This window comes from Microcebus murinus, chromosome 25 (genome assembly GCF_040939455.1).
Source record: "Microcebus murinus isolate Inina chromosome 25, M.murinus_Inina_mat1.0, whole genome shotgun sequence".
NCBI classification, from domain to species: domain Eukaryota; kingdom Metazoa; phylum Chordata; class Mammalia; order Primates; family Cheirogaleidae; genus Microcebus; species Microcebus murinus.
This window is the reverse complement of record NC_134128.1, coordinates 27,266,487-27,283,725: the sequence shown is the minus strand read 5'-3', so window position 1 is coordinate 27,283,725 and position 17,239 is coordinate 27,266,487. Positions and strand designations below refer to the sequence as shown.

Genomic DNA, 17,239 nt, shown 5'->3' with positions numbered 1-17,239 from the left:
GAGGGTCCCGGCCCCCACGAAGCGGTGCCGGCAGTTCTCCACGGGCTTGGGCGTTTTCCAGAGGTAGGAGATGGAGGGGACTGATTTCTTCAGCGCCCCCCAAACCACGCCACCCCACCCCACCCATGGGACACATCCCCAGAGAGAGACGCCCCGTACACTGGCTGTGCCCCAGCCCTGGCCCGGGGGAATAGGCGGCAGCCCACCCACGGGGCGAGGGGGGGGCGCAGCTGAAAGGGGTTGTGGGGGAGGGCGGCCCCTGGCTGGGGTCAAAGGGCGAGCGTCCCGCGCGTGCGCAGTCAGCGGCAGCGACGCGCTGGGGGTGGGCAGCGGGTAGGTGAAGGAGGCCGGGCGAGGAGACGAGGGGGGCTGGGAGGGCTCCACCTTGGCGAGTCCAGCCGTGGAGGCGCATCTTGTGTGAGTGTGAGTGAGTGTGAGTGTGTGTGTGTGTGTGTGTGTGTAGAGAGAGACAGCCCCCCACCCCGCCCCGCCCCGCCCATCACCCCCGTCCCTGGGAGCCCGCGGGACCCGGCCGGCGAACTCAACCGGCCCGGCCCGGCGCGGGGCCTGGGGCGGGAGGCGGGGCCTGGGGCGGGAGGAGGCGGCGGCGGGGAAGCCCAGAGAGGCTCGGCTTCTCGAGCGGGGCAGGGGCGTCCTCCGCCGCCGTCTAGGGCCACACCACCCTGAACGCCCCCGATCTCGTCTGGTCTCGGAAGCTAAGCAGGGTCGGGCCTGGTTAGTACTTGGATGGGAGACCGCCTGGGAATACCGGGTGCCACAGGCTGCCGCTTTTTTTTTTTTTTTTGCCTCTTGTTCTGTCCCCTTTCTGGGAGCGCGGCGGCGGCCCGGGGTGGGGGTCACCCCCACCCTCAGCGCCCGCGCGGTGCCTGGCGCCCCAGCCCGCACCGTGGGGCCTCCTCTTGTCCCAAGCCGCGACACCGCCGCCACGCGGCAGCATGCGTGGCATCTGGACTGTCAGGTCTCAGACCAAAGGTCTGCTCTGTGGGAACCGACACGCTGGAGGAAACCTTGAGAGTCTGAGAGGGGAGGGAGTTCCAGAAGAAGGCCAGGATGTCATTTTGAGGGAGTATGTGACCAGAACTCGTCCCGTTGCTTTTGGGGTTCTATGGGCTACACGCAGGAATCTTTGGTGGTGGCACCTGATGTTGGGGGATCCGGAGTCACACCCAGACCTGCTCCACAGGCCTCCTTTTACTTTTCTCTTCGGATTCATTATTTTTAAAAAGTGTCTCTTACCTCTAGGATTGCATTTTCTTTTCTCTCTCTTTTCAAGCAGATGATGGGAGTACAAGTATGCAGGTGACATGTGTTGCCCGTGCCCCCCTCCCCCCTGTGTTCTTTTTTTTTTTTTTTTTTTTTTGAGACAGAGTCTCGTTTTGCTGCCCAGGCTAGAGTGAGTGCCATGGCGTCAGCCTAGCTCACAGCAACCTCAATCTCCGGGCTCAAGCAATCCTGCTGCCTCAGCCTCCCGAGTAGTTGGGACTACAGGCATGCACCACCACGCCCGGCTGTGTTTTTCTATATATATTAGTTGGCCAATTAATTTCTTTCTATTTTTAGTAGAGACGGGGTCTCGCTCTTGCTCAGGCTGGTTTCGAACTCCTGACCTGGAGCAATCCGCCCGCCTCGGCCTCCCAGAGAGCTAGGATTACAGGCGTGAGCCACCGCGCCCGGCCCCCCCTGTGTTCTTATTCATATACCTCTCATGTTGTTCCAGCGTATTGTGGGGGTACCAATGTTAAGGTCGGGTGCCTTGCCCTCTCCAAGCCTCCCCCCTCGGGTCAGAGCTTCAAGTGCGCCCATCCCCCAGTCGGTGCGCGCCCATCCCCCAGTCGGTGCGCACCCACCCCATGCCTAATGGATGTGTATGCCCCTCCCCTCCCCCCACCCGCCCGACACCCACCCGATGAAGGTGATTCCTCTCTGTCCACTTAGGTGTCCATCCGTTCGTACCAATTTGCTGGTGAGCGCGCTCACGTGGTGCTCGTGTGTCCATTCTTGGGATACTTGGCTTACTGGAACGGGTTCCAGCTCTGGCCAGGAGAACACGAGAGGCGCCCTCTCACCGCTGCTCCTCACAGCCGAATGGCACTCCGTGGTGTCCACGCGCCACATTTTATTGATGCACTCCTGGATGGAGGGGCACTCGGGTCGCTTCCACGTCTTTGCGATTGTGAATTGTGCCCTAACTGTCACCCTAACCCTTACCCAGCCCGTCTCCTCTGCCCCTGCCTGACGCACTCCTCCCCGGCCAGGCCCGTCACTGTCCTGGGCCCCCGCCTGACCGGCTCCTCCCCGCCCGGCCGGTCACCGTCCTCTGCCCCTGCCTGACACGCTCCTTCCCGCCCGGCCTCTCACCGTCCTCGGCCCCTGCCTGACCGGCTCCTCCGTCGCCCGGGCCTTCCAAGGGCTTGGTGTGGACGCTGCTTCCAGGAAGCCCTCCAGAAACCCGGCAGCAGGGTGGCCGCAGCAGTCTCCAGCAGCCGTCCCTAAGTCGCGTGAGTGCGGGGGACGTGCCCCCGCTGTGCCGCGGGGGCCCAGCCTGGTGTCTTCCCTGAGGCCCTGCGGCTGCCGGCTGGGCTGCCGCTCCCCGCAAGGGGAGAGCCGCGGAGGTGGGGACCGCCTCCTGATGGGGACGTACACGCAGCTCTCCACGTCGGATTCCGGGGCTCTCTGTCCTGCCCGAAGGCCCAGCTGGCCTGCGGGTCCTTAGAGTGGCAAAAACATCCGAAAACTGAGATTGAGGGTCCGGTGGGTGTCTGCACTTTTGTGCTGGGCACCCCAGGGAGGCCCGGGGGCTGGCTGGACAACGTGGTCTGCTGGGCGGGGGGGTTGGAGGAGCAACTGATGCCCTTTGCACTTTGGGTAGCAAGAGTCTGAGGTGTCTCTGAGCCCTGTGCCCTGTGAGGTGGGAGGCGGGGGGGAGGAGGAGGAGGAGGAGGAGGAGGAGGTGGGAAGGGCCGGGGCCTGCAGTCCTGTTCCCGGGGTGGCACGGCAAGTGGCTTCTTCCACAGGCTGCTTGGCCTGGGCTCCCTGCACCTGGGCCTTTGGAGGACCGGCCCTGTGCTTGCCAACACTTCCTGCAGGGACCCAGAGCTGGGAGGTGGCATCTCTCAGCCCTGGGTCGGGCAGAGCCCCAGCGGGCCATGCCCACAACCTCTGTCAGCACCGGTCCCCCAGAAGGCTCCTTTGGGACCAGGATTCTCTTGCGGTGACTCTTTAAGGTCTGGCCCCTGGATGGAGGGGCACCAGGAGTAGAGGAGCAGGAAGGGGAAGGGGGTGGCCATGCGAGGGGACACTTTGAGGCCAAGTCCCAGCTTCAGCCTGATCCTCCTGGGAACCCCGCTCTGAGACAAGGAGCCGGGCTTCGCATTCCCACAGCAGCCAGTCGTGGGCTGAGGACACCTGGGGCGTTGGGAACTCCCTGGCTTCTCCTTGGTTTAACGTCTAGAGCTGCTTGTGAATCGCGCCGCCACACACACCCGAGCGCAGGTGTCTTCCGCACAGACTGCGGGCCTCGCTCTTCTGAATGCCGCTAGCTCGCCACCCACCCACCCACGGGTGAACCTGGTCAGGGTGCTTTCTCTCAGGGGCAGACTCTTTTCCGGGCGGGCTACCGGTGTCTCTGTTTGCTCGTTTCTTTCTTCCATTTCGGGAAAGTCTTCCTTGCTGGGTGTGGAAATCTCCTATGCCTTCCCAAGCCTATTCTGTCAGCTTTAAAATTCTCTTTCAGTTGCCACCCTCACAGATGGATTAGGAAACTCTTTCCGGTGCACTCATTAGTGAAATGACCTCCAGGAAGCTGGAATCCAATATCTAATGGCCGATTTTTAGCGAGTCCACACGCCAGGGTGGTCGGGGTCCAATGCAGCCCCGGCCAGGCCCAGGCCCCTTGGACTGGGCCACAGGAGGACACGGAGGAGGGTCCCGGCCCCCACGAAGCGGTGCCGGCAGTTCTCCACGGGCTTGGGCGTTTTCCAGAGGTAGGAGATGGAGGGGACTGATTTCTTCAGCGCCCCCCAAACCACGCCACCCCACCCCACCCATGGGACACATCCCCAGAGAGAGACGCCCCGTACACTGGCTGTGCCCCAGCCCTGGCCCGGGGGAATAGGCGGCAGCCCACCCACGGGGCGAGGGGGGGGCGCAGCTGAAAGGGGTTGTGGGGGAGGGCGGCCCCTGGCTGGGGTCAAAGGGCGAGCGTCCCGCGCGTGCGCAGTCAGCGGCAGCGACGCGCTGGGGGTGGGCAGCGGGTAGGTGAAGGAGGCCGGGCGAGGAGACGAGGGGGGCTGGGAGGGCTCCACCTTGGCGAGTCCAGCCGTGGAGGCGCATCTTGTGTGAGTGTGAGTGAGTGTGAGTGTGTGTGTGTGTGTGTGTGTGTAGAGAGAGACAGCCCCCCACCCCGCCCCGCCCCGCCCATCACCCCCGTCCCTGGGAGCCCGCGGGACCCGGCCGGCGAACTCAACCGGCCCGGCCCGGCGCGGGGCCTGGGGCGGGAGGCGGGGCCTGGGGCGGGAGGAGGCGGCGGCGGGGAAGCCCAGAGAGGCTCGGCTTCTCGAGCGGGGCAGGGGCGTCCTCCGCCGCCGTCTAGGGCCACACCACCCTGAACGCCCCCGATCTCGTCTGGTCTCGGAAGCTAAGCAGGGTCGGGCCTGGTTAGTACTTGGATGGGAGACCGCCTGGGAATACCGGGTGCCACAGGCTGCCGCTTTTTTTTTTTTTTTTGCCTCTTGTTCTGTCCCCTTTCTGGGAGCGCGGCGGCGGCCCGGGGTGGGGGTCACCCCCACCCTCAGCGCCCGCGCGGTGCCTGGCGCCCCAGCCCGCACCGTGGGGCCTCCTCTTGTCCCAAGCCGCGACACCGCCGCCACGCGGCAGCATGCGTGGCATCTGGACTGTCAGGTCTCAGACCAAAGGTCTGCTCTGTGGGAACCGACACGCTGGAGGAAACCTTGAGAGTCTGAGAGGGGAGGGAGTTCCAGAAGAAGGCCAGGATGTCATTTTGAGGGAGTATGTGACCAGAACTCGTCCCGTTGCTTTTGGGGTTCTATGGGCTACACGCAGGAATCTTTGGTGGTGGCACCTGATGTTGGGGGATCCGGAGTCACACCCAGACCTGCTCCACAGGCCTCCTTTTACTTTTCTCTTCGGATTCATTATTTTTAAAAAGTGTCTCTTACCTCTAGGATTGCATTTTCTTTTCTCTCTCTTTTCAAGCAGATGATGGGAGTACAAGTATGCAGGTGACATGTGTTGCCCGTGCCCCCCTCCCCCCTGTGTTCTTTTTTTTTTTTTTTTTTTTTTGAGACAGAGTCTCGTTTTGCTGCCCAGGCTAGAGTGAGTGCCATGGCGTCAGCCTAGCTCACAGCAACCTCAATCTCCGGGCTCAAGCAATCCTGCTGCCTCAGCCTCCCGAGTAGTTGGGACTACAGGCATGCACCACCACGCCCGGCTGTGTTTTTCTATATATATTAGTTGGCCAATTAATTTCTTTCTATTTTTAGTAGAGACGGGGTCTCGCTCTTGCTCAGGCTGGTTTCGAACTCCTGACCTGGAGCAATCCGCCCGCCTCGGCCTCCCAGAGAGCTAGGATTACAGGCGTGAGCCACCGCGCCCGGCCCCCCCTGTGTTCTTATTCATATACCTCTCATGTTGTTCCAGCGTATTGTGGGGGTACCAATGTTAAGGTCGGGTGCCTTGCCCTCTCCAAGCCTCCCCCCTCGGGTCAGAGCTTCAAGTGCGCCCATCCCCCAGTCGGTGCGCACCCACCCCATGCCTAATGGATGTGTATGCCCCTCCCCTCCCCCCACCCGCCCGACACCCACCCGATGAAGGTGATTCCTCTCTGTCCACTTAGGCGTCCATCCGTTCGTACCAATTTGCCGGTGAGCGCGCTCACGTGGTGCTCGTGTGTCCATTCTTGGGATACTTGGCTTACTGGAACGGGTTCCAGCTCTGGCCAGGAGAACACGAGAGGCGCCCTCTCACGGCTGCTCCTCACAGCCGAATGGCACTCCGTGGTGTCCACGCGCCACATTTTATTGATGCACTCCTGGATGGATGGGCACTCGGGTCGCTTCCACGTCTTTGCGATTGTGAATTGTGCCCTAACTGTAACCCTAACCCTTACCCAGCCCGTCTCCTCTGCCCCTGCCTGACGCACTCCTCCCCGGCCAGGCCCGTCACTGTCCTGGGCCCCCGCCTGACCGGCTCCTCCCCGCCCGGCCGGTCACCGTCCTCTGCCCCTGCCTGACACGCTCCTTCCCGCCCGGCCTCTCACCGTCCTCGGCCCCTGCCTGACCGGCTCCTCCGTCGCCCGGGCCTTCCAAGGGCTTGGTGTGGACGCTGCTTCCAGGAAGCCCTCCAGAAACCCGGCAGCAGGGTGGCCGCAGCAGTCTCCAGCAGCCGTCCCTAAGTCGCGTGAGTGCGGGGGACGTGCCCCCGCTGTGCCGCGGGGGCCCAGCCTGGTGTCTTCCCTGAGGCCCTGCGGCTGCCGGCTGGGCTGCCGCTCCCCGCAAGGGGAGAGCCGCGGAGGTGGGGACCGCCTCCTGATGGGGACGTACACGCAGCTCTCCACGTCGGATTCCGGGGCTCTCTGTCCTGCCCGAAGGCCCAGCTGGCCTGCGGGTCCTTAGAGTGGCAAAAACATCCGAAAACTGAGATTGAGGGTCCGGTGGGTGTCTGCACTTTTGTGCTGGGCACCCCAGGGAGGCCCGGGGGCTGGCTGGACAACGTGGTCTGCTGGGCGGGGGGGTTGGAGGAGCAACTGATGCCCTTTGCACTTTGGGTAGCAAGAGTCTGAGGTGTCTCTGAGCCCTGTGCCCTGTGAGGGGGGAGGCGGGGGGGAGGAGGAGGAGGAGGAGGAGGAGGAGGTGGGAAGGGCCGGGGCCTGCAGTCCTGTTCCCGGGGTGGCACGGCAAGTGGCTTCTTCCACAGGCTGCTTGGCCTGGGCTCCCTGCACCTGGGCCTTTGGAGGACCGGCCCTGTGCTTGCCAACACTTCCTGCAGGGACCCAGAGCTGGGAGGTGGCATCTCTCAGCCCTGGGTCGGGCAGAGCCCCAGCGGGCCATGCCCACAACCTCTGTCAGCACCGGTCCCCCAGAAGGCTCCTTTGGGACCAGGATTCTCTTGCGGTGACTCTTTAAGGTCTGGCCCCTGGATGGAGGGGCACCAGGAGTAGAGGAGCAGGAAGGGGAAGGGGGTGGCCATGCGAGGGGACACTTTGAGGCCAAGTCCCAGCTTCAGCCTGATCCTCCTGGGAACCCCGCTCTGAGACAAGGAGCCGGGCTTCGCATTCCCACAGCAGCCAGTCGTGGGCTGAGGACACCTGGGGCGTTGGGAACTCCCTGGCTTCTCCTTGGTTTAACGTCTAGAGCTGCTTGTGAATCGCGCCGCCACACACACCCGAGCGCAGGTGTCTTCCGCACAGACTGCGGGCCTCGCTCTTCTGAATGCCGCTAGCTCGCCACCCACCCACCCACGGGTGAACCTGGTCAGGGTGCTTTCTCTCAGGGGCAGACTCTTTTCCGGGCGGGCTACCGGTGTCTCTGTTTGCTCGTTTCTTTCTTCCATTTCGGGAAAGTCTTCCTTGCTGGGTGTGGAAATCTCCTATGCCTTCCCAAGCCTATTCTGTCAGCTTTAAAATTCTCTTTCAGTTGCCACCCTCACAGATGGATTAGGAAACTCTTTCCGGTGCACTCATTAGTGAAATGACCTCCAGGAAGCTGGAATCCAATATCTAATGGCCGATTTTTAGCGAGTCCACACGCCAGGGTGGTCGGGGTCCAATGCAGCCCCGGCCAGGCCCAGGCCCCTTGGACTGGGCCACAGGAGGACACGGAGGAGGGTCCCGGCCCCCACGAAGCGGTGCCGGCAGTTCTCCACGGGCTTGGGCGTTTTCCAGAGGTAGGAGATGGAGGGGACTGATTTCTTCAGCGCCCCCCAAACCACGCCACCCCACCCCACCCATGGGACACATCCCCAGAGAGAGACGCCCCGTACACTGGCTGTGCCCCAGCCCTGGCCCGGGGGAATAGGCGGCAGCCCACCCACGGGGCGGGGGGGGGGGCGCAGCTGAAAGGGGTTGTGGGGGAGGGCGGCCCCTGGCTGGGGTCAAAGGGCGAGCGTCCCGCGCGTGCGCAGTCAGCGGCAGCGACGCGCTGGGGGTGGGCAGCGGGTAGGTGAAGGAGGCCGGGCGAGGAGACGAGGGGGGCTGGGAGGGCTCCACCTTGGCGAGTCCAGCCGTGGAGGCGCATCTTGTGTGAGTGTGAGTGAGTGTGAGTGTGTGTGTGTGTGTATAGAGAGACAGCCCCCCACCCCGCCCCGCCCCGCCCCGCCCAGCCCCGCCCATCACCCCCATCCCTGGGAGCCCGCGGGACCCGGCCGGCGAACTCAACCGGCCCGGGGCCTGGGGCGGGAGGCGGCGGCGGGGAAGCCCAGAGAGGCTCGGCTTCTCGAGCGGGGCAGGGGCGCCCTCCGCCGCCGTCTAGGGCGACACCACCCTGAACGCCCCCGATCTCGTCTGGTCTCGGAAGCTAAGCAGGGTCGGGCCTGGTTAGTACTTGGATGGGAGACCGCCTGGGAATACCGGGTGCCACAGGCTGCTGCTTTTTTTTTTTTTTTGCCTCTTGTTCTGTCCCCTTTCTGGGAGCGCGGCGGCGGCCCGGGGTGGGGGTCACCCCCACCCTCAGCGCCCGCGCGGTGCCTGGCGCCCCAGCCCGCACCGTGGGGCCTCCTCTTGTCCCAAGCCGCGACACCGCTGCCACGCGGCAGCATGCGTGGCATCTGGACTGTCAGGTCTCAGACCGAAGGTCTGCTCTGTGGGAACCGACACGCTGGAGGAAACCTTGAGAGTCTGAGAGGGGAGGGAGTTCCAGAAGAAGGCCAGGATGTCATTTTGAGGGAGTATGTGACCAGAACTCGTCCCGTTGCTTTTGGGGTTCTATGGGCTACACGCAGGAATCTTTGGTGGTGGCACCTGATGTTGGGGGATCCGGAGTCACACCCAGACCTGCTCCACAGGCCTCCTTTTACTTTTCTCTTCGGATTCATTATTTTTAAAAAGTGTCTCTTACCTCTAGGATTGCATTTTCTTTTCTCTCTCTTTTCAAGCAGATGATGGGAGTACAAGTATGCAGGTGACATGTGTTGCCCGTGCCCCCCTCCCCCCTGTGTTCTTTTTTTTTTTTTTTTTTTTTTGAGACAGAGTCTCGTTTTGCTGCCCAGGCTAGAGTGAGTGCCATGGCGTCAGCCTAGCTCACAGCAACCTCAATCTCCGGGCTCAAGCAATCCTGCTGCCTCAGCCTCCCGAGTAGTTGGGACTACAGGCATGCACCACCACGCCCGGCTGTGTTTTTCTATATATATTAGTTGGCCAATTAATTTCTTTCTATTTTTAGTAGAGACGGGGTCTCGCTCTTGCTCAGGCTGGTTTCGAACTCCTGACCTGGAGCAATCCGCCCGCCTCGGCCTCCCAGAGAGCTAGGATTACAGGCGTGAGCCACCGCGCCCGGCCCCCCCTGTGTTCTTATTCATATACCTCTCATGTTGTTCCAGCGTATTGTGGGGGTACCAATGTTAAGGTCGGGTGCCTTGCCCTCTCCAAGCCTCCCCCCTCGGGTCAGAGCTTCAAGTGCGCCCATCCCCCAGTCGGTGCGCGCCCATCCCCCAGTCGGTGCGCACCCACCCCATGCCTAATGGATGTGTATGCCCCTCCCCTCCCCCCACCCGCCCGACACCCACCCGATGAAGGTGATTCCTCTCTGTCCACTTAGGTGTCCATCCGTTCGTACCAATTTGCTGGTGAGCGCGCTCACGTGGTGCTCGTGTGTCCATTCTTGGGATACTTGGCTTACTGGAACGGGTTCCAGCTCTGGCCAGGAGAACACGAGAGGCGCCCTCTCACCGCTGCTCCTCACAGCCGAATGGCACTCCGTGGTGTCCACGCGCCACATTTTATTGATGCACTCCTGGATGGAGGGGCACTCGGGTCGCTTCCACGTCTTTGCGATTGTGAATTGTGCCCTAACTGTCACCCTAACCCTTACCCAGCCCGTCTCCTCTGCCCCTGCCTGACGCACTCCTCCCCGGCCAGGCCCGTCACTGTCCTGGGCCCCCGCCTGACCGGCTCCTCCCCGCCCGGCCGGTCACCGTCCTCTGCCCCTGCCTGACACGCTCCTTCCCGCCCGGCCTCTCACCGTCCTCGGCCCCTGCCTGACCGGCTCCTCCGTCGCCCGGGCCTTCCAAGGGCTTGGTGTGGACGCTGCTTCCAGGAAGCCCTCCAGAAACCCGGCAGCAGGGTGGCCGCAGCAGTCTCCAGCAGCCGTCCCTAAGTCGCGTGAGTGCGGGGGACGTGCCCCCGCTGTGCCGCGGGGGCCCAGCCTGGTGTCTTCCCTGAGGCCCTGCGGCTGCCGGCTGGGCTGCCGCTCCCCGCAAGGGGAGAGCCGCGGAGGTGGGGACCGCCTCCTGATGGGGACGTACACGCAGCTCTCCACGTCGGATTCCGGGGCTCTCTGTCCTGCCCGAAGGCCCAGCTGGCCTGCGGGTCCTTAGAGTGGCAAAAACATCCGAAAACTGAGATTGAGGGTCCGGTGGGTGTCTGCACTTTTGTGCTGGGCACCCCAGGGAGGCCCGGGGGCTGGCTGGACAACGTGGTCTGCTGGGCGGGGGGGTTGGAGGAGCAACTGATGCCCTTTGCACTTTGGGTAGCAAGAGTCTGAGGTGTCTCTGAGCCCTGTGCCCTGTGAGGTGGGAGGCGGGGGGGAGGAGGAGGAGGAGGAGGAGGAGGAGGTGGGAAGGGCCGGGGCCTGCAGTCCTGTTCCCGGGGTGGCACGGCAAGTGGCTTCTTCCACAGGCTGCTTGGCCTGGGCTCCCTGCACCTGGGCCTTTGGAGGACCGGCCCTGTGCTTGCCAACACTTCCTGCAGGGACCCAGAGCTGGGAGGTGGCATCTCTCAGCCCTGGGTCGGGCAGAGCCCCAGCGGGCCATGCCCACAACCTCTGTCAGCACCGGTCCCCCAGAAGGCTCCTTTGGGACCAGGATTCTCTTGCGGTGACTCTTTAAGGTCTGGCCCCTGGATGGAGGGGCACCAGGAGTAGAGGAGCAGGAAGGGGAAGGGGGTGGCCATGCGAGGGGACACTTTGAGGCCAAGTCCCAGCTTCAGCCTGATCCTCCTGGGAACCCCGCTCTGAGACAAGGAGCCGGGCTTCGCATTCCCACAGCAGCCAGTCGTGGGCTGAGGACACCTGGGGCGTTGGGAACTCCCTGGCTTCTCCTTGGTTTAACGTCTAGAGCTGCTTGTGAATCGCGCCGCCACACACACCCGAGCGCAGGTGTCTTCCGCACAGACTGCGGGCCTCGCTCTTCTGAATGCCGCTAGCTCGCCACCCACCCACCCACGGGTGAACCTGGTCAGGGTGCTTTCTCTCAGGGGCAGACTCTTTTCCGGGCGGGCTACCGGTGTCTCTGTTTGCTCGTTTCTTTCTTCCATTTCGGGAAAGTCTTCCTTGCTGGGTGTGGAAATCTCCTATGCCTTCCCAAGCCTATTCTGTCAGCTTTAAAATTCTCTTTCAGTTGCCACCCTCACAGATGGATTAGGAAACTCTTTCCGGTGCACTCATTAGTGAAATGACCTCCAGGAAGCTGGAATCCAATATCTAATGGCCGATTTTTAGCGAGTCCACACGCCAGGGTGGTCGGGGTCCAATGCAGCCCCGGCCAGGCCCAGGCCCCTTGGACTGGGCCACAGGAGGACACGGAGGAGGGTCCCGGCCCCCACGAAGCGGTGCCGGCAGTTCTCCACGGGCTTGGGCGTTTTCCAGAGGTAGGAGATGGAGGGGACTGATTTCTTCAGCGCCCCCCAAACCACGCCACCCCACCCCACCCATGGGACACATCCCCAGAGAGAGACGCCCCGTACACTGGCTGTGCCCCAGCCCTGGCCCGGGGGAATAGGCGGCAGCCCACCCACGGGGCGAGGGGGGGGCGCAGCTGAAAGGGGTTGTGGGGGAGGGCGGCCCCTGGCTGGGGTCAAAGGGCGAGCGTCCCGCGCGTGCGCAGTCAGCGGCAGCGACGCGCTGGGGGTGGGCAGCGGGTAGGTGAAGGAGGCCGGGCGAGGAGACGAGGGGGGCTGGGAGGGCTCCACCTTGGCGAGTCCAGCCGTGGAGGCGCATCTTGTGTGAGTGTGAGTGAGTGTGAGTGTGTGTGTGTGTGTGTGTGTGTAGAGAGAGACAGCCCCCCACCCCGCCCCGCCCCGCCCATCACCCCCGTCCCTGGGAGCCCGCGGGACCCGGCCGGCGAACTCAACCGGCCCGGCCCGGCGCGGGGCCTGGGGCGGGAGGCGGGGCCTGGGGCGGGAGGAGGCGGCGGCGGGGAAGCCCAGAGAGGCTCGGCTTCTCGAGCGGGGCAGGGGCGTCCTCCGCCGCCGTCTAGGGCCACACCACCCTGAACGCCCCCGATCTCGTCTGGTCTCGGAAGCTAAGCAGGGTCGGGCCTGGTTAGTACTTGGATGGGAGACCGCCTGGGAATACCGGGTGCCACAGGCTGCCGCTTTTTTTTTTTTTTTTGCCTCTTGTTCTGTCCCCTTTCTGGGAGCGCGGCGGCGGCCCGGGGTGGGGGTCACCCCCACCCTCAGCGCCCGCGCGGTGCCTGGCGCCCCAGCCCGCACCGTGGGGCCTCCTCTTGTCCCAAGCCGCGACACCGCCGCCACGCGGCAGCATGCGTGGCATCTGGACTGTCAGGTCTCAGACCAAAGGTCTGCTCTGTGGGAACCGACACGCTGGAGGAAACCTTGAGAGTCTGAGAGGGGAGGGAGTTCCAGAAGAAGGCCAGGATGTCATTTTGAGGGAGTATGTGACCAGAACTCGTCCCGTTGCTTTTGGGGTTCTATGGGCTACACGCAGGAATCTTTGGTGGTGGCACCTGATGTTGGGGGATCCGGAGTCACACCCAGACCTGCTCCACAGGCCTCCTTTTACTTTTCTCTTCGGATTCATTATTTTTAAAAAGTGTCTCTTACCTCTAGGATTGCATTTTCTTTTCTCTCTCTTTTCAAGCAGATGATGGGAGTACAAGTATGCAGGTGACATGTGTTGCCCGTGCCCCCCTCCCCCCTGTGTTCTTTTTTTTTTTTTTTTTTTTTTGAGACAGAGTCTCGTTTTGCTGCCCAGGCTAGAGTGAGTGCCATGGCGTCAGCCTAGCTCACAGCAACCTCAATCTCCGGGCTCAAGCAATCCTGCTGCCTCAGCCTCCCGAGTAGTTGGGACTACAGGCATGCACCACCACGCCCGGCTGTGTTTTTCTATATATATTAGTTGGCCAATTAATTTCTTTCTATTTTTAGTAGAGACGGGGTCTCGCTCTTGCTCAGGCTGGTTTCGAACTCCTGACCTGGAGCAATCCGCCCGCCTCGGCCTCCCAGAGAGCTAGGATTACAGGCGTGAGCCACCGCGCCCGGCCCCCCCTGTGTTCTTATTCATATACCTCTCATGTTGTTCCAGCGTATTGTGGGGGTACCAATGTTAAGGTCGGGTGCCTTGCCCTCTCCAAGCCTCCCCCCTCGGGTCAGAGCTTCAAGTGCGCCCATCCCCCAGTCGGTGCGCGCCCATCCCCCAGTCGGTGCGCACCCACCCCATGCCTAATGGATGTGTATGCCCCTCCCCTCCCCCCACCCGCCCGACACCCACCCGATGAAGGTGATTCCTCTCTGTCCACTTAGGTGTCCATCCGTTCGTACCAATTTGCTGGTGAGCGCGCTCACGTGGTGCTCGTGTGTCCATTCTTGGGATACTTGGCTTACTGGAACGGGTTCCAGCTCTGGCCAGGAGAACACGAGAGGCGCCCTCTCACCGCTGCTCCTCACAGCCGAATGGCACTCCGTGGTGTCCACGCGCCACATTTTATTGATGCACTCCTGGATGGAGGGGCACTCGGGTCGCTTCCACGTCTTTGCGATTGTGAATTGTGCCCTAACTGTCACCCTAACCCTTACCCAGCCCGTCTCCTCTGCCCCTGCCTGACGCACTCCTCCCCGGCCAGGCCCGTCACTGTCCTGGGCCCCCGCCTGACCGGCTCCTCCCCGCCCGGCCGGTCACCGTCCTCTGCCCCTGCCTGACACGCTCCTTCCCGCCCGGCCTCTCACCGTCCTCGGCCCCTGCCTGACCGGCTCCTCCGTCGCCCGGGCCTTCCAAGGGCTTGGTGTGGACGCTGCTTCCAGGAAGCCCTCCAGAAACCCGGCAGCAGGGTGGCCGCAGCAGTCTCCAGCAGCCGTCCCTAAGTCGCGTGAGTGCGGGGGACGTGCCCCCGCTGTGCCGCGGGGGCCCAGCCTGGTGTCTTCCCTGAGGCCCTGCGGCTGCCGGCTGGGCTGCCGCTCCCCGCAAGGGGAGAGCCGCGGAGGTGGGGACCGCCTCCTGATGGGGACGTACACGCAGCTCTCCACGTCGGATTCCGGGGCTCTCTGTCCTGCCCGAAGGCCCAGCTGGCCTGCGGGTCCTTAGAGTGGCAAAAACATCCGAAAACTGAGATTGAGGGTCCGGTGGGTGTCTGCACTTTTGTGCTGGGCACCCCAGGGAGGCCCGGGGGCTGGCTGGACAACGTGGTCTGCTGGGCGGGGGGGTTGGAGGAGCAACTGATGCCCTTTGCACTTTGGGTAGCAAGAGTCTGAGGTGTCTCTGAGCCCTGTGCCCTGTGAGGTGGGAGGCGGGGGGGAGGAGGAGGAGGAGGAGGAGGAGGAGGTGGGAAGGGCCGGGGCCTGCAGTCCTGTTCCCGGGGTGGCACGGCAAGTGGCTTCTTCCACAGGCTGCTTGGCCTGGGCTCCCTGCACCTGGGCCTTTGGAGGACCGGCCCTGTGCTTGCCAACACTTCCTGCAGGGACCCAGAGCTGGGAGGTGGCATCTCTCAGCCCTGGGTCGGGCAGAGCCCCAGCGGGCCATGCCCACAACCTCTGTCAGCACCGGTCCCCCAGAAGGCTCCTTTGGGACCAGGATTCTCTTGCGGTGACTCTTTAAGGTCTGGCCCCTGGATGGAGGGGCACCAGGAGTAGAGGAGCAGGAAGGGGAAGGGGGTGGCCATGCGAGGGGACACTTTGAGGCCAAGTCCCAGCTTCAGCCTGATCCTCCTGGGAACCCCGCTCTGAGACAAGGAGCCGGGCTTCGCATTCCCACAGCAGCCAGTCGTGGGCTGAGGACACCTGGGGCGTTGGGAACTCCCTGGCTTCTCCTTGGTTTAACGTCTAGAGCTGCTTGTGAATCGCGCCGCCACACACACCCGAGCGCAGGTGTCTTCCGCACAGACTGCGGGCCTCGCTCTTCTGAATGCCGCTAGCTCGCCACCCACCCACCCACGGGTGAACCTGGTCAGGGTGCTTTCTCTCAGGGGCAGACTCTTTTCCGGGCGGGCTACCGGTGTCTCTGTTTGCTCGTTTCTTTCTTCCATTTCGGGAAAGTCTTCCTTGCTGGGTGTGGAAATCTCCTATGCCTTCCCAAGCCTATTCTGTCAGCTTTAAAATTCTCTTTCAGTTGCCACCCTCACAGATGGATTAGGAAACTCTTTCCGGTGCACTCATTAGTGAAATGACCTCCAGGAAGCTGGAATCCAATATCTAATGGCCGATTTTTAGCGAGTCCACACGCCAGGGTGGTCGGGGTCCAATGCAGCCCCGGCCAGGCCCAGGCCCCTTGGACTGGGCCACAGGAGGACACGGAGGAGGGTCCCGGCCCCCACGAAGCGGTGCCGGCAGTTCTCCACGGGCTTGGGCGTTTTCCAGAGGTAGGAGATGGAGGGGACTGATTTCTTCAGCGCCCCCCAAACCACGCCACCCCACCCCACCCATGGGACACATCCCCAGAGAGAGACGCCCCGTACACTGGCTGTGCCCCAGCCCTGGCCCGGGGGAATAGGCGGCAGCCCACCCACAGGGCGAGGGGGGGGCGCAGCTGAAAGGGGTTGTGGGGGAGGGCGGCCCCTGGCTGGGGTCAAAGGGCGAGCGTCCCGCGCGTGCGCAGTCAGCGGCAGCGACGCGCTGGGGGTGGGCAGCGGGTAGGTGAAGGAGGCCGGGCGAGGAGACGAGGGGGGCTGGGAGGGCTCCACCTTGGCGAGTCCAGCCGTGGAGGCGCATCTTGTGTGAGTGTGAGTGAGTGTGAGTGTGTGTGTGTGTGTGTGTGTGTAGAGAGAGACAGCCCCCCACCCCGCCCCGCCCCGCCCATCACCCCCGTCCCTGGGAGCCCGCGGGACCCGGCCGGCGAACTCAACCGGCCCGGCCCGGCGCGGGGCCTGGGGCGGGAGGCGGGGCCTGGGGCGGGAGGAGGCGGCGGCGGGGAAGCCCAGAGAGGCTCGGCTTCTCGAGCGGGGCAGGGGCGTCCTCCGCCGCCGTCTAGGGCCACACCACCCTGAACGCCCCCGATCTCGTCTGGTCTTGGAAGCTAAGCAGGGTCGGGCCTGGTTAGTACTTGGATGGGAGACCGCCTGGGAATACCGGGTGCCACAGGCTGCCGCTTTTTTTTTTTTTTTTGCCTCTTGTTCTGTCCCCTTTCTGGGAGCGCGGCGGCGGCCCGGGGTGGGGGTCACCCCCACCCTCAGCGCCCGCGCGGTGCCTGGCGCCCCAGCCCGCACCGTGGGGCCTCCTCTTGTCCCAAGCCGCGACACCGCCGCCACGCGGCAGCATGCGTGGCATCTGGACTGTCAGGTCTCAGACCAAAGGTCTGCTCTGTGGGAACCGACACGCTGGAGGAAACCTTGAGAGTCTGAGAGGGGAGGGAGTTCCAGAAGAAGGCCAGGATGTCATTTTGAGGGAGTATGTGACCAGAACTCGTCCCGTTGCTTTTGGGGTTCTATGGGCTACACGCAGGAATCTTTGGTGGTGGCACCTGATGTTGGGGGATCCGGAGTCACACCCAGACCTGCTCCACAGGCCTCCTTTTACTTTTCTCTTCGGATTCATTATTTTTAAAAAGTGTCTCTTACCTCTAGGATTGCATTTTCTTTTCTCTCTCTTTTCAAGCAGATGATGGGAGTACAAGTATGCAGGTGACATGTGTTGCCCGTGCCCCCCTCCCCCCTGTGTTCTTTTTTTTTTTTTTTTTTTTGAGACAGAGTCTCGTTTTGCTGCCCAGGCTAGAGTGAGTGCCATGGCGTCAGCCTAGCTCACAGCAACCTCAATCTCCGGGCTCAAGCAATCCTGCTGCCTCAGCCTCCCGAGTAGTTGGGACTACAGGCATGCACCACCACG

General features: G+C 63.2%; 4 non-coding genes and 1 pseudogene across 4 annotated transcripts; all 5 read left to right on the top strand.

Moving 5' to 3' along the window:
- Positions 1–665: 665 nt before the first annotated feature.
- Positions 666–784, top strand: LOC142864700 (5S ribosomal RNA). Its single transcript, XR_012915048.1, has one exon. It is a non-coding gene; the product is annotated as a 5S ribosomal RNA (ribosomal RNA).
- A 3,822-nt stretch (positions 785–4,606) lies between these two features.
- On the top strand, positions 4,607–4,725 carry LOC142864694 (5S ribosomal RNA). The gene has a single exon (XR_012915043.1). It is a non-coding gene; the product is annotated as a 5S ribosomal RNA (ribosomal RNA).
- Positions 4,726–8,501: 3,776 nt separating this feature from the next.
- LOC142864400 (5S ribosomal RNA) lies at positions 8,502–8,620 on the top strand. The gene has a single exon (XR_012914958.1). It is a non-coding gene; the product is annotated as a 5S ribosomal RNA (ribosomal RNA).
- A 3,821-nt stretch (positions 8,621–12,441) lies between these two features.
- LOC142864683 (5S ribosomal RNA) lies at positions 12,442–12,560 on the top strand. Its single transcript, XR_012915034.1, has one exon. It is a non-coding gene; the product is annotated as a 5S ribosomal RNA (ribosomal RNA).
- A 3,822-nt stretch (positions 12,561–16,382) lies between these two features.
- LOC142864442 (uncharacterized) lies at positions 16,383–16,501 on the top strand (annotated as a pseudogene).
- Positions 16,502–17,239: the final 738 nt, after the last annotated feature.